The following is a 17,442-nucleotide window of genomic DNA, read 5'->3' as shown; positions in this document are numbered from 1 at the left end:
CTCGCTGGGGGAACTCCCTGCATCATCTCACCTGCGTGTCCACGACTCTGACGGCCAACGCAATGCAGACCCGTCTTTGAGTATCAAAGTAATCTACTTCACTCACCTTACAAATCAGCCTTTGAAAATGTCTGTGGAACTTCTGTTTGTGGATTCATCAACCTCTCCTCTTTCTCAGTGACTCCTCTCCCAGTAACCTGTTCCTTCTCCTGGAACTCTCCCAGCTGGCATCTCCTCCTGTGCACATACATAAACCAGTTAACCCTTTAAACCCTGACCTAATTTACCCTTTAAACCAGGGCAAGGCAACTCCAGGTCTCAATGGCCAGTGTCCTGCAGGTTTTAGATGTGTCCTTGATCTAACACAGCTGATTTAAATGGCTAAATTACCTCCTCAACATGTCTTGAAGTTCTCCAGAGGCCTGGTAATGAACTAATCATTTGATTCAGGTGTGTTGACCCAGGGTGAGATCTAAAACCTGCAGGACACCGGCCCTCGAGGCCTGGAGTTGCCCACCCTTGCTAAATATGCTAACTGTTACCGGTGGCGGGTTAGGGTTTAAAGGGTTAAACTTTGAAGCTATCCGCTTTGCATTATCGCTGTCTCGACATTGACGAAAGGTGCTGTTTTTTGTTGACTGTGGAGGCCATCTGAGTACAGTGAACTCATTGCCGTGTCAAGAAACCAGTTGGGGAGGATGTCAGCTCACAGGGTGTGAGCGTAATCCCTCGATGGCCCTCGTGGTGTGGTTAGTTTTACGGGTGATTTACAAAAGTTGAGCTGTTTTCTAAAGACACGTGTGGTCAATTCATTTCAGTATCAAGTGCTAAAAATAACACGTGTCTTTTTCCATCTTTTAAAATAAAACAAGGAGGCGATGTATAAATATCCACAAAGTCTTTAGGAGGAGTGGTCAAGTTTCCTGCTGCTGTTTGAGTCTGGCCTGCTGTCTGATACTGATTAAATCCTCTACTCAAGTGCAGTGCTAATAAGCTTCAGTAGCTGATCTATTCAAATATTGGAGCTCAAAAATTCGCTATAGTTGAAATTTCATTCTTAGAGAATGCCCATTGGTGTCTCTGACAATAAAACCTCTTTTTCGCATTTGCTGGCATATATAATAGACAGTCCGCCCTTTCTGAAGGATATCCTGTGTTGCAGCCTTGCTACCCGACGAGTGGAGTACCTTTGAGTCCTCGATTCAGTCAAACTGGAATGAATAAAAGACAGTGGCCAGGTTTGATGTCAATGACTCCCTACTCACTCAATCAATACTCAAAGCCCAGATGGAAGATGAAAGGCAGAGAAAAAGAGAGCAAACGAGAAGCTTTTTCTTCTTCTTTTTTTTTTTGAGTCAACAAAAGGATCCGTGTGCTCTCAGACACTCTGGCAAACATCGATCCGAGCTAACCCGCCCTCCCCCCCTCAACCTACAGAAACGGATCTGACAACCTGATCGAACATTCAGCTTCAGGTCAGATGTTTTATTCATCATCTTCTCTGTTTTTGTCACCACTTTAATTTCCCCTTATTTACTGAAGCATGGGATATTTGGAGGTTTTAAGGTCTTTTTTTTTTAACTGAAGGAAAAGACACAAACTCTGGAGCGTGCTTTCTTCTTTTGGGAGGTAGAGACTTCAGACAGGCACCCTCTCTACTTTGAAGCTCAGGCTTCAAACTTCTCTTTTGTTGATAAAGCTTATATTTAAGGCTGGATCAGGTGACCCCAAACGATCTCTTAGCTGTACTATGAGCTTAGGCTGCTGGAGGACCCTCTTATACACACAGCCCATCATGACTGTGTCTTCTCTTTAAGTTTCTGCAGCCATGTCATGCATTTTGAATGGAGTGTGTATGAAACAGCCACTTCATTTCCTGCTTTTTGGGGGAAATTTTTTATGCCAACACATCTTTACGTGAAGGAAAATACAAAAATCAAACCCCAGGTGACAGTTTTACGTATGCTGGAATATTATTTTTTTATTTTTTCAATTTAACCTTTAGTTTTCCAGGTAGTCTCATTGAGACTCGGTTCCTCGTTTACAAGAGAGACCCGTTTCAGACACTCATATAAAAATTACAGCAATAATTTTTTCATTATAATGTTTTTTTTAAATTTCGTCAGAAGATTCACTAAACACTTAATTTCCAAGAAATCTGGATTTTCTGGCAATTATTTCATGGCTCAGACTTTAAAGGGTTAAAATCTGCACGTGAAATCAAGTGAGAGAGCCTCAGGTCTTTCTGTAATGTACATGAAGACGCCTTCTTTCAGACCTCTTTACAAACTGATGGAACATAAATGCAACAAACTCCTGAGACCTCACACTACAACTAAACCGTTTGCTTAACATGAAATCTGAGAAATAGAGGAAGAGGGGGCTAAACCACTGCAATAATACAGTGAGACTCTAAAGGAGCCTTTTCTGATTTCTATTAATTGTGCAGGACTTTTAATTAATTTCAGCAGCTTCCCTGCTGAGTGAGCACACACAGGCCCTGATTTGCTCTTCTGTCCATTTTTGTGTTTCCTGAGAGTGCAGCAAGGTCTCTGTTGTGTCTTTTTTAAGGTGTGTCACCTGTTCACATTAATTACTTTAATATTTCCAGTGTTGTATTCTAAACTGCATCCTGAGTCTTTTCACCATCAGTGCATCCTGAGCATTACAATGGAAATGGATGAAGGGCATGTGTAGCAGTACAATCTTGCACTAAGTAACCAAGGTAACTCTAATTGATAACAGGATAACATAAAACTCTCTGATAAACAATCTCTCCTATCCTGGAAGGTCCGGGATAAAATGTCCAGCAATGCACGTTTCATCCTGGAGCTGTTTTTGTTTGTTTGTTTGTTTGTGTGTTTTTCTTAATCTTCAAATTATTTGCCATTTTTCACTGATTGCGGTGAAGGCTGTGAGTTAAAGTAAGTTCAACCCAACCAAAATTGATTTTGCACAAGACTGATGAGGGAAAAAATGGCTTTTAACATGTTTGTTACAAGTTGAGGAGATGCGTAATGCTCGTTGGTACAAAGCCCTGCAAACCTGTCAAAAGCAACCATAAAGTCCGGAAGAAAACAAGAAGAAAGACATTTGAAGTGAAAAAGAGTTCACCTTTTCAAAGAATAGTACAGAAAAATGGAAGAAAATGGCATTCATAATTGGCTTATGAATCACCGGATTGTTTAAGAGGATATGATGTCTTTAACTTTGTATTTGACAAGGGTTTGTTTGTAGTTTTTCCTCTCTAATTTTGTTTAATATTAACCAAGTGAATATAACTTTTCATTTAGAGCACCAGTCATAAAATGAACTCAGAATAATCAGAAATAAAGAGGCAAAACTTGCAGAATTCACTGAAAGCTGGAGATGAAATAGAAATCCATCTAAGCTCAGATTTATTCACTGTTGATGGTACAGTTCAGTCGTATATTCTGAATGCAAATGGTGCGGCTGGTCCTGAAAAAGAAAGGTCAAAGCAGAAATCATGAAAGCAGTGTGATAAAAGTGGCAAAATAGGTGGACCAGCCTCGTGGTGTGAATCCGCGTCCACCGCTAAGTACGTGGGTTTGCGTGCTGTCCTCCACGCTGGCTTTAAAAGATAACAAGGTCCTTCCCCAGAGGGCAGCTGGACGCATGGAAATGGAAATGAAAAGTCTGAGGGCTGAGAGCTGCAAGGACACATGAGATATGTTTCCCAGCAATGATGCATAACATTCACAGAAGGAGGAGGAGGAGGAGGAAGTGATGGGTTAGATATTAAAGATGAGGAGGGAGATTTAAAATGGAAAGCAAAGAGCACTCTAAAGCAAACCATACATGGCAATTACAGCTCTATTCAATGCCACATGTGCATGTGGAGAATACAGATGATGTTTAGAGTAACAGCAGTGTAGGAGTTTAAATGTACATCTTTCTTCAGAGGAAAAGTCACATTGTTTGAGGTTCTCCCATCAATACCGGGAAACAGACTGAACCAGTACCACCGGGGGGGGGGGGTTTCACGTTTTAATTTAAGTGGCTGTCAGAAAAGTCTTTCAGAAGTGAAAACCAAAAGGAAACCACCTGGAAATTGAAAAGTTAACAATCTTTAATTGTGAACACAAATGACGAGACATATTACGGGCAAACTGAAGCAGGAAGTTTAACTTCAAGATCATGGCGCTAACAAAATGCAGTCTGCTTAAACCATAAATATGTGTTACTACTTCAAGAGTGAGGGAGTTAGGAAGTGTCGGGCATATTAAAAAACACTCACCTCAAAGTGTTTATATATTACCAAGCACTGGAAGGAAGAACACGTTTTCAACAGGAAGAGACCTCTGGCAGAACCAGGCTCAGCCAAATCTAACTGTAAAGAAACTAAAAGGAAACTGATCCTACTTCTAACTGGATCCATGTCCTGTTGAAGATCAGGGTGTCTCTGCTGGGCTGGAGTCGGCATTCACACAGGTTTATCTGGGTTCTGGGCACACAAATTTGTTTGTGCGATTGTTTCTGTCTTGAATGCAGTTCACACTTTACCGTATTCTCTGCTTTTTGTGCGGCGGAAAAAAGTAAAAGTAATGCTCATATCCCAACTGTTTACCGCTCCACCAAATGAGCTAAAATAAGCCGATTGTAGCGCAAAAGCAAAGGAAGAAAAAAAACCAGCATGTTTGGTTGATGTTTTTATCTTTCTATTTGCCGACGTGTAACTGAAGAACGCAAGTAATGAAATAATTGTAACTGTAAAGTAATTACTGAATTTAGTACAGTAACGAGTTGCATTACAGTCTTACTGAAAATGTAATATAATTACAGTAACAAGATGCCTCGTAAAAACCAGTGGTGAATGCTCAGCGTGAGGCTTCAAAACAAGATTCAAAACGGTGAGAACCAGTCTCCATCTTTGATGTACAGTCTTTGCTTTAGTCCAAAGTTGGCGAGCTTCAGTTACCAGAGTCAAAATAATACATTCCCATTTCACTGGGAGCTTACGAGCCACATTCTTGGAAAAACATTTCACATCATGCTAGTGTGCCACTATGAGTCCGCGTTTGTCTATGAGGCAATTTTTAAGGCACTTTGTCTCTTAAGGTAGAAAAACTACATTTGACATCAATTTAGCATCCCCTAAAACTCTTTCACCAATTCCTGCTTGTTTTTTTTTTTCTTCAGTAAAACTGATGAGAGATGCCGCTAAGGGTTTGTTTGTTATTTCGTTTGAGCACTGGGACTAATGATGGACTATAAGAGGACAGGCTGTTCTGCTGCAGAAGCCAACTTATTAATAGTGCTTCATTCGAGTCCAAGAAGTCAAAAGCTTTTAGTTAGTATGGCTACACAGACCTCAGACAAACAAGGGATAGTTTGTTGTTGTTTAGTTTAGTTTTGATTTTATTTCTGTGGAAAGTGCAGGAGGGTGGGGATGGGTGATGGAGACTATATGACTAAAAAAGAAAGAAAAAGGTCTCTCCAGAAGAAATATAGCTGTGCTTTTTACATCAGCTACATGTAATAACACAGGATTTGTCAGAGTGAATTAAAAGGTGAATCACTGTGGAGGTCACTGATTAAATCAGCAGCGTCTCGTATATCATACACACTATGCATTACAGGTTTACACTGCCTAAATTCTTCTCTTCTTCCAGACAGACAGAATGAAATTCAGTTACTTTCTATTGTGTCATGTGTTGATTGTAAAATTAGTGCCGGAGGAAACCTTAAGATTCTCACAGCATCTGTCTGCCCGTGAAACTGAATCCAGGCAGTCTGGGTGGAGGAGTGTGTCTGCGGTTTTCTGCGTCCTGTTTTATTACCTTCAGTGGAGGTTACACTATAGTTCCAGTTTGTGTGCTTCTTTTATCCTAATGGACCCAAAAGAGGATTTTCAAGGATGTGTACGAACTGATAAAACTGCACTACAGAGTCCATTAGTAGCTGTTCTTCACAACTTATAGACGTTCAAGTTTCCATTTCTCTGGGTATTTTGTAGATGTCCTTAAAAAGATAGATCTGCAACAGACAATTGATTAAATGCCCCAGAACTACTTATGCTAATGGACCTGTTGGTGACCTCAAGAATAAAATCGAAGAATTCGCTTTTGTTGCACATGCAGTGTTTCAGATGGATCATTTACAATTTGGCATACCTACTACTCGTTATTTCAATTGAATTCAATTTTATTTATGATCTGTGATCTTCAGGAACTGGATTTAACAGGGAGCCAGTGAAGAGAAGCCAGGATAGGAGAATGTGATGGCCAAACCCGTGGCCACACTCTAAAGTCGGTAACTCTTGTATTTTCATTTCTTCATTTGAACACAGTAACACACTTTAGTTTCCAATAACTTTATTGATTGGTTTGGATACATCTGTTCTATTTGTAAGCGCGCACATTTAGTTTACTTATGTATTCATGCCACTTCATTACTTTGATTTTTGAATAACCTTTGTCTTTTATTTCTTAACTGCCATCATCCCTGGGAGTTGCTGGACAAAAGATGGTAGCCAGGGTTTGAAACCACTAAATGCAAAGAGGGATAATTGGACCACACCACCACTCCCTGCTGAAGGGGAGAATGTGTGTTTTCTTCAATTTAAAAACAAAGTATTTGTATTTAATTCAATATTTGAGTTTAGGATTTAATGGGTTTTGATTTTCCTCTTTGGTGTTAAGTTTATTAACAAACTAGATTGTACAGCATCGTTTGTTATCCCTCATGTGTCACAACGGTCTGATCAGCCATTATATATACCCCTGTGTGTCATTTCATGTTTAGGTCAATTATGTTTGTTTGGGCAGTCATTTGGTTTGTTAAGTTTGCAGTCTTTGCCTGAGTTCAGTTTTGTTTCTTTGACCTCTTTTATGAGCTCAACATTTATTACTTTTTGTAAATATAATTTTTGGGGGTTAAATAAATGAAAACTATATTTTTCTAATAATTCCTGGGACGACTCCTGTTTTTCAATTCGGTCCATCACAGAGAAATAGGCTCTGTCTTTCAAATGCAAGAAAGCAGTCCTATATGTTTGTTTAATATGTACATTAAAGAACCTGTTCAAAGCAACTCCAAGATACCTCACAGTGTTATTGGAGATACCATGTGTCCAATATTGTGCTCAGCCCAGTATTTGTGAGCTGAGCACAATAACCTCAGTTTTATCTGAATTTAAAAAAAGAAACTTGTCTTTGAGACATGTATTTTAACTAATTAGTATGTTATGGATAGATAGAGCTGGGTGTCATCAGCATAGCAGTGGAAATGTCTGCTATGCCTTCTAATGTTACTGCCTAAGGGAAGTATGTATAATGTAAACAGAACTGGTCCTAGCATGGAAGCCTGAAGAACTCCCCATGTACATGAACAAAATGGAGTCTATTAGATAGATATGACTCAAACTACTGCAATGCAGTACCTTTAATTCCCACAGCATGCTCTAATCTCTGTAATAAAATACTGAGGTCAAAAGACTGCAAAGCAGGACTTAACAAACCAGTGAGTAAAATCATGGCAAGTGCTTTTACCTTTTATTTACAGTTACATGAATCGACTGAGCTGAGTTCAATTTCACTAGCAACACCCAGCCATTTCTAAGGCTTTGGATCTCCAGTGAACCACATTATCCACACATGGAGAAGAAATGCGGCTTGCAGGCCTCATTGCTACAGTTAAGGTCAAAGCTCACGATTTAAAAATAAGAACGAGACTGAGCAAAAATGTCATCCATGTTCAAGGAAAAAAAACACTGGTGACCAAAAAAGAAAGCAAGGGCTCATTTCACATTTACTAAAAATGTGAGATGTGACTCAAACCTTACTTTTTGTAAGGTTTGAGTCCCGTTACATCTGACATAAAACTAAGACATTATTTCATAAAAGAGCATCATACCAACAGTCGTGATGGTGGTAGCGTGATGGTCACAGCTGGACTGGCCATCGGGCATACTGGGCATTTGCCTGGTGGGCCGATGGTGATTTTTTGTTTTCATGGGCGTTTTTTTGTTTTGTTTTGTTTTTTTGTAACGGTATAAGTGATGAAAGGTGGTGGATTGGCCAATATGTCATGATCGACTCTGGGCTGGACCAATTAGGAGGTTGGATACACCCTCCCCCTTGCTTGGGCAGCGGCTCTGAAACCAATCTTATCACAGACAAACAGAAGAAAATGGTTTTGCGGTAACCATATTGAGGTGAAAAAGAACGCGATTTGTCCCGTACTTCAGCTAGAATGAAAAAAAGACACAAAGCTGGAGTTATTCTGTCTTTACACTACGCAGCTCCCTTCTTCTCTCTTCTCTCCCCCTCCCTCTCCTGTTGCTACCTCAATCATGAAACTGATCAATGACCAGCTGATCGGCTTTTCTGTCACAAGACCTGTTGTGGCGGGGTGGGGGGGGGTGGTCTTTGGCCTGCTGCAGAGGCGGGGTGGAGGCGGGGAGGAACAGGTGCACAGGACTGTTTGATGAGAGAGACCGTTCTTATGTCGTTGCAGTGAGAAGGAGCGAGACACAAACTGGGAGTGACGGAGTGGCTGGGTCCGTGCTGGTGCCAGAAACCGCAGGGGGAAAACGTTACACGAATAAAGCACAATTGTAAAAGCAACCCAGAAGCGTCTGTGTGTGGGTCCTGTGTCACACCCGTCTCTTTGTTTATCTCCCACTTTGCGTCAGAAAGAGGAAACCAGCAGATGTCACGCTAAACAACAGCAGCACGTTTAAGCTTGATCAGCTGTTGTTAGAATTTATTTAATATTAATTTCTAGTATCAGCTGATGTTTGCTGGAACCAGCCATAAAGCTGCTGGTCATGATATCGGTTTGGATATGTGGTGAGAGGGAAACATGCAGATGAAACCAGGAGATGTTCTTGCTGAATCATCAGAGCTGAACAGGTGATGGAGAAACATGTTTACCTTTTAGGTGACATGAATAAGTTGAAGGGAAGTTATGAACTGTTTCTGAGAGACAAATAACACCAGGGTCCTTTTCTATGTAGCTGACAGCTGGTAACTGTGCAGGGGCGGGTCTAGCAAAGTGATGCCAGGGGCCCAGGTAGGGCATTAACAGGGAGAGGGGGGCACAAAGAAATACTTTTCTTTCTTATTCTCATTTAAAATGTCTCGCTTTTAATAAATAATTATCTGAAGCTTACAACCAAAGTGGTCATCTGATGTAAAATGTATAGAAATCATACATATACCAACAAGACAGTGTACATCACTGTCACAACAGCGTTTGTTTTCATTCAAAGGCTTTATGGCTTTTCCTATAACACCTGGTGGGCCGGTCTCATGTCAAAATGCCCGGGCCGATTTTTTGTCCCAGTGCAGCCCTGGTGATGGTCTTGGGCTGGTCCCTGGATGGCTTGCTGTAATTGGTGGATCCATGAATTCTGCTCTACCAAAAAAATCCCGAAGGAGAATCTCCAACCATCAATTCACATCCTGAAGGTCAGAAACACTTGGGTTCACCAAGTCCACCTCTGAATGACTCAAAAACACCAAAATGAAGATGTGGCAGAGTCAAAATCTGGACCTAAGTCAGATTCAGATGCTTTGGCGTGACCTTAAACAGACCGTTCATCAGCCAGAATTCAAACAATTCTACATAGAAGAGTGGAACAAAATTCCTCCACAGCAATGTGAAAGACTCAATGCCACAAACACTTGATTACAGTTTTTGCTGCAGAGGGTGGCACAACTAGTTATTTGGTTTAGGGGGCAATTACTTTTTTTACACAGGGCCAGCTAGGTTTATGTAGCTTTTATCCAATAATAAATGAAATCATCAGCCCAAGACCCAGCCTTCAAATTCCCCAGATCCGAGTCTGATCCAGAGGATCTGCTGGAAATGGTGAGCAGAGGTCCTTGGTCTCTGTCCTGATAGGTCAGAGCTGTTGTAGCCAGCACAACAGAGACCTACTCAATATTAAGCAAGTGGTTTTAATGTTAGGGCCAATCTGTGTATGTGTGCAAGCAACACCTTTAGTTGGTTGTTCAAAAAGCTATAATCTGCAGTACATTTTCTACTATCCCACCACATCCGCTGGGAAATGAGTGCAATGTAGTGAGATGCAAATTCAACACATTTTTAGTGTCCCAGCAGGAAAAGGGATCAACTCGAGGACACACAAGGACGTGATTTCCCAGCTCACAAAGACATCAATTTACTGAAGAATGAGAATTATATTAAGTTAAAGTGAGATGATGTCACCTATATGTAAACTGAAACACTAGTATCTAAAGTGAAACAAGTTGGTGCTAATTGCATTTTTCATTAAATCTGGTTGCTTCACTTCCTCTCGAGTCCCCTCGAGCATGGCACTTAAAAACCAGTTGCCTCACTCCCTCAGGCTGTAATGTTTCCGAGACCACGTAACTGCCATGTAGGCACTTTCTGTCTCCCTGTGTAGCCTAAATGAAAGCTTCGACATTCTCAAATGGCCTTTAAAACCTCCCGATGCGATGTCAAAGGCATCAACCGCATGGATGTGAGTGAGAGAAAAAAAAAGGAACAAGATGCTTTCTGTTCTTCATCCTGTGGAGAAAAAACATCTGCAGACGAGGTGTTATGGCCTTGACAGTTCTGTCTTCATGTGTTAATCCTCTTCTCAGCAGCCCTTTCTCCACAGGCAGCTTATGTACATTTTCCTCGATTAACACCTCCTTCCTATTTTAGGAGCTCGGGGAATCATTTCATGGTAACCACATTTGCTTAATTACATAAGAGAGACAAAAAGAAACAGAGAGAGAGATGGAAAGAGAAGTCAGGGCTCTGTGACTGCAGACTGCCGCGCTCCTCTTTAGCTCGGAGACGATGCTCAGACTCGACTCCAAACACAATTAATGTTGGACGAGAGCCGAGGGCACTCCAGGCAGATGAGGAGCATTGTAGTGGAGGACGAAGCCGGTGTTCTGGCGCCTCACAGTTCAACCTGCAGTCCTCCACTAAGCAGATTTTAACAGGAAAAATACTTCCAGACACTGCTAGATCTCATTTATCTGAGTTATTTTGTGATGTAGTGCTATAATTTACCTCTCCTACATCGATTACCTCTGTTTCAGTTAGTGAATTCCTCTATTTCCCACGAAAACCTTAACCTTAGTATTCAAGCCTGTCTTGTATAGGCACACCAAGTCTATTTCCTGGTCTTGTGCATTCAGAAATTGATTTCTGTACCTCTTCTTTGATGTTGATTTGCTCAGCGCTAGGTCAAAGCGGCTGTACGCAAGTTCACAAATGTGGAGTTTAAGGCATCTGACTTAAATCAGGAGGCATATTTCATGTAGAGACTATTTCACACTGCATATTTGCACACACAAAATAAAAGGTGCAACCGTGGTGCAGCTTGTGATTGTGTCAATATGTGACTGAAAGGTATGAAAGGTTTATCTGACCTAAAACTGGAAAAACTTGTTATAATTTTTGTTGAAATTTATAAAAATTTAAGTCGAATTTCAAAAATGACTTAATTGTAACAAATTATTAAACAACATTAGAAAACTTCAAAGGAATTCAGTGAAGATCTACGAAGGAGAACTGTAGACTTCATGAAGTTGGGAAGGTCTCATGGAGCCATTTCTAAACAACAGCAGATTCAAAGATCATCAGTTCAAACAATTGTGCATTAAATACAAGTTATTTATATATGTCACCACTTTGCCAAGGTCTAGAAGAAGATCCAGGACCCTCAGATAAGAGGAAATTGATTACAATGTTAAGGAACAGCACAGGAACCACTAAGGCTCAAGCCTGCCATTGACTGGAAAATGCTGTTGACCAGTGTTACTGTCCACAGGAAAACATAATTTTCATCGCCTTGGACTAATAGGGTGCTGACCAAGAAAGAAGCCCCTGCTCCAAGATCAACGTCTTCAAATGTGACTGAAATTTACAGCTGCCCACATGGACAAGCCAAATACCTCCTGGAGAAAAGTTTTATGGTCAGATGAGACAAAGGTTAAACTATTTGGCCACAATGACAAGATGTATGTTTGAGGCTTTCAAACCTAAGAAGACTGTACCAGCTGTCAAGCATGGTGGTGGTAGCATCATGCTCCGGGGCTGTTTTGCTGGTGGTTTTGTTAAACTGAACAAAGTGGATAGTGATTCTTCAACTTCACCTCAAATAAACAGGTAGATGGTTGAAACTTGGATACAGTTGGCTGTTCGAACAGGACAATGATCCCTAACAAATTAAAACTGGTTTTGAAGTGGATAAAGCAGACAAAATATCACGTTTCTGGAATGGCCTTTCCAAACCCCGACTTCAGCACTATTGATAACTTGTGGACTATGTTTAAAAGCCAGGTCTGTGTCACTAACCCAACCACATTAAATGAACTTCACCAATTCTGACAAGAACAGTGGTCAAATATCAGCTAACAATATGCCAGATGCTTGCTGATGCCTACCAAAAGTAATATTTGAGCCTGTTTGGATTAGGGAAAATCCTAAATAAATTAAAACTTGTGTATCCAGTTCTTGTTTTTTAAAGTCATTAAAGATGTATCCTGTACAATCATCCCACTCTGGAAAAAGAACAGTTTAAAGAAATCATTAAAAGCACAACATTACCATGATATTCATACCCGTGATGAGTGGATGTGAACCTTTGACCACAACTCTGTTCACAAGTCACTTAAAACTGAATTATTAGGTATTTGAAAATAGCACAAAGACCATATCTAGTGTTAAAATTAAGAAAATTAGGCATTATATCAGAATACATGTCCTCATTTTTAATTCAGTGCTAGCAACATGTTTCAGAAAGTTTGGACAAGGGCAACAAAACATTGTAAAAGTTGTTTAATGTTTTAAAAAATAAACAAACAAAAGAGAGAAAAAAACAGCGGGTGGATCGTCTCAAAACTATTGAGGTTAATTAGTACATGGCATGAAAAAGGGCAAGAGAGGCCAGAGAGAGTTTCACCACTCCGTGAGAGACTGCGTGGGTTCAACAAGCTAACAATGCAAATTTCCAGCAATTTGTTGATTTTATAATATTAAAGGTTTCAGAGAAATCTCATCGCACAAGTGAAGAAGAAACAGATGCTAAACTGCACAGCATTAAAACAGACATGATCACTGCATGGGTTCAGGAAAACCACAACCAGTAGTTTGTCACTACATCCACAAGTTAAACCATCACGCAAAGACAAAAACACTATACTCATTGGACATCAAGAAGTTTAAAAAGAATTACATAAAAAATCCACCTACACTTGGACTATAGTCAGCTAATTTCTGTTCATGTGCAGAGAGGAGGAAAATAACTTTTGAGGCATGGAGATATGGACATTACTTATATTTTTATTGCAAAAAAGAACAAGAGCACGATGGTAAAGGGCAAACCACTAACCAAGAAGCCAGAGTGATGTTAAAGCTGAGGGCATGCTGACTCCAGTCCAGCAGCCAGAGCCTGTAACTTCAACTCTACACAGTGGCGATTGCTGTAAAGTCTCTTTGGGCTGATTTTTAACTTTGCTTTGTCCTTAAACTTAAACACTCAATGAAAGATGGTTTTTGTTTTGTGTCAGTTGAGCCTAAATAAGCCAAAAGTTTACAGTGTTGAAAAATAGGACAATAATGCACACCCAAAACTACAACAATTGTGCTCTAACAGACAGGACAGTCTCTGAAAAGACAAATGCTCAGTGGTTAATATTCCTGCCCCACCGCAATAGAGTCCTAGATTCTAACCAGGGTAGGACTTTCTGCATGTATTTCTCTGTGAGCTCTGGTTTCTCCAGCCTATGCTGTGTCGTCTGCAGTGCTGTCTCTGTACTTTTCAAGGCAAATGCTGGGTTTGAATGCCTTGTATTTATAATTTTCACAGTGGAAATTCTAAATGAAATGAACCAGAGCGTCTATTTGCACTTCTAAGAAAATGTTTATTCTAGTTCGTAAAGCTACTGTAATTTCCTGTTGACTCTGTTCAACAGGACTACAGAGATTACCGAGCACCTAATTTATACTTTATTAAAGTTTTCTGTAGGTGAGACATTTTCTGTGTTAATGAACAAGTGTTAAATGAATAAATAGTTGCTGAGATTTTTTGAAAGGACTCTATGCTCACACCTGGTGATGACGCAAGTAAAAGCTTATAATAAGCTTCAGGCTTTTTATTCTTCTGTTCACTTTTTAATCTTCCTGGAAGCGGATAAATGTTTGACTCTCAAATTTTGATGAAATATTTAAAAGATGATGTCAAAAAACCTGCAGTACATTTGGCGAGTCGTTACCTAAAAATATATCTTGGTCATTAACTCGAACGGTCAGCATTTTTAAATGGCATTAAATTTTTTCTTGACGGACGTCATCATAAAACTTGTGTTTGATTCAAACCTTGCACTTCAACCTCTATTTTAAGACTATAATATTCTACATGCCTGTGCAGCATGGGTTTTTTTCCCTTCATTTCAGCAGAGAGATGAAAGACAAATTAATAATGGAGAAGAAAAGTAAACAAGACCGAACATCAAAAACAGAAATCTAAACCTTTCTCTGACTTCTGGGCTTCTTCCAAAGCTTCACTCACATTAAACTCATAGAGGGAAAGACCAAGTATTCACTATTAAAAGATCAAAGCTTGTTAAGACTTTAAAAATAGAAATATACAGAAAAAAGTACAACAAAGAAAAATAAAAGTTGCTGGTACTTCTTCCAGGATCAGTCATCACCACGCAGAGAGCAGCAGCCAGTCAGAACGACGACTGGACTTCTTAGAGACATTAACTGTCTGCAGAAACACACACACATACACAAAGTTAGTCAGTCTTTTCCTGGAAGGATTTGCATGCATGCACAACCATTACATTTAAGTATAATGCATCCACCCTCCCTGCTGCCTGGTCTGTCTCACCCACACAAACAAACACCCAGGTAGAAACACTTCACTGACTCATTGTCCTTGTACTTCACATTATATAAAACGTCATGTGAAAATAATTCTGTGTTTTTCAGTTTCTTTCATTGGGATTTGATTGAATTTGACTCTCAAAGTTAATTGACAGCAATGCTGCATGGAACGTGCACAGCTGTAATGCAGCAATCAGACGGGTTTTGGTATTTTTGTTTAAAACATTTTGGAAAGAATCCAGTTCAAGTTGTTCCCATTTACACCTGGACATTATAGTCACGACCTTGGAGTGAAAGCCAAGATCTCATATTTTTTTGTCTCAACCTAAACAAAATACAACCACTCACAGCTACTGCAAGCTGTTGCCTTTCATATCCTTGAAATTACTGGAAACTAGAGTTGAAATATGAATATCAGTGCCGCTTAAGGTAACCGGATCCCAACAAACTGATTTTGGGGGACAAACAAAATCAGTTTCTGCCGGTGGTACATACCGTGCAGGGGCCTGTCCTTCCATGATGGTTCCTCGTCTCCCTCCCACCGGCAGATAGAGGAGGTGGCTGATACCCAGAAATCCTACCAGTGGCTGGACAAAGCTGGACTGAAAGACAGCACAGAGGCACTAATCATGGCAGCACAGGAACAAGCTCTGAGTACAAGATCCATAGAGGCTGGGGTCTATCACACCAGGCACACCCCAGGTGCAGGCTGTGTAAAGATGCCCCTGAGACAATCCAGCACATAACAGCAGGGTGCAAGATGCTAGCAGGCAGGGCATACATGGAACGCCATAACCAAGTGGCCGGCATAGTATACAGAAACATCTGTGCCGAGTATGGCCTGGAAGTCCCGAGGTCAAAATGGGAGACGCCCCCAAGGGTGATGGAGAATGACCGAGCTAAGATCCTGTGGGACTTCCAGATACAGACGGACAAAATGGTGCTGGCTAACCAACCGGACATAGTGGTGGTGGACAAACAGAAGAAGACGGCCGTAGTGATCGATGTAGCGGTTCCGAATGACAGCAATATCAGAAAGAAGGAACACGAGAAGCTGGAGAAATACCAAGGGCTCAGAGAAGAGCTCGAGAGGATGTGGAGGGTGAAGGTAACGGTGGTCCCAGTGGTAATCGGAGCACTAGGTGCCGTGACTCCCAAGCTAGGCGAATGGCTCCAGCAGATCCCGGGAACAACATCGGAGATCACTGTCCAGAAGAGCGCAGTCCTGGGAACAGCTAAGATACTGCGCAGGACCCTCAAGCTCCCAGGCCTCTGGTAGAGGACCCGAGCTTGAAGGATAAAACCGCCCGCAGGGGCGTGCTGGGTGTTGGTTTTATATATATATATGTATATATATATATATATATATATATATATATATATATATATATATATATATATATATATATATATATATATATATATATATATATATATATATATATATATATATATATATATATATATATATATATATATATATATATATATATATATATATATATATATATATATATATATATATATATATATATATATATATATATATATATATATATATATATATATATATATATATATATATATATATATATATATATATATATATATATATATATATATATATATATATATATATATATATATATATATATATATATATATATATATATATATATATATATATATATATATATATATATATATATATATATATATATATATATATATATATATATATATATATATATATATATATATATATATACACACACACACCAGGTAATTAAGAAGATGGGAAAACACCAGAAAACACAGCTGAATGAAATCAGGCTAAGCAAAACTAAACACAACACGCATGACACCATCAAATTAAACAGGCAGTAACAAACATGGAGATGAGCAAACATGGGATCACAAAAGATGATAACTAAAGATTACATAACGTAATGAGGACCACAGACTGAAAACAGGGAAGCTAAAAAGCATGAGGAAACATTAAACTGAAAAGACTGGACGCAGAGCTAAAACATAAACTATATGTCAATATCCAAAAGAGCACATCATGAGCTCACAGAAAATTCAAACCAGCACCTTCATCCCACAGATGAGTGTTGTTTGATAAAATAAACTTAGTTAAAGCTCTGTTTTTAAGTTACAGGTGGAAGGAGGCATTGTTTGTGTTTCGAACCAATATTTGCACCTGCATGTAACACACTGTCAAAGAGTCGCACATGTGCCATGGCTTGACGTCACTTGTTTTGGTGTGTTTTTAAAGTCTCACTCTTTTCTGTGTGTTCTCATCAGCATCTTCCCAGGTCCGCCTGTCTGTGCAGAGAGCAGCTGCACACATGCTCTTTGAGTCGAGTTGTGGGTTGCCATGTTGTAGCAACAGATGGTTTGAAATTATACTGCATGTAATGTGTGGATTGTTTGTAGACTTTCAATTCAGTTTTAATTATATTGCACCAATCCAAGTCTGTGTTTCTGTTTATTTGTTCTCTCCATGCCCTCATAAATGTACACTCTGTGTGTTTTTTATTGTTATGGGGGGTTTTTTCCATTGTAACACTATTAAATATGTCTCATTATCCTAAA

This window comes from Oreochromis aureus, linkage group 23 (genome assembly GCF_013358895.1).
Source record: "Oreochromis aureus strain Israel breed Guangdong linkage group 23, ZZ_aureus, whole genome shotgun sequence".
Taxonomy (NCBI): Eukaryota; Metazoa; Chordata; class Actinopteri; order Cichliformes; family Cichlidae; genus Oreochromis; species Oreochromis aureus.
This window is presented reverse-complemented; position numbering follows the sequence as displayed.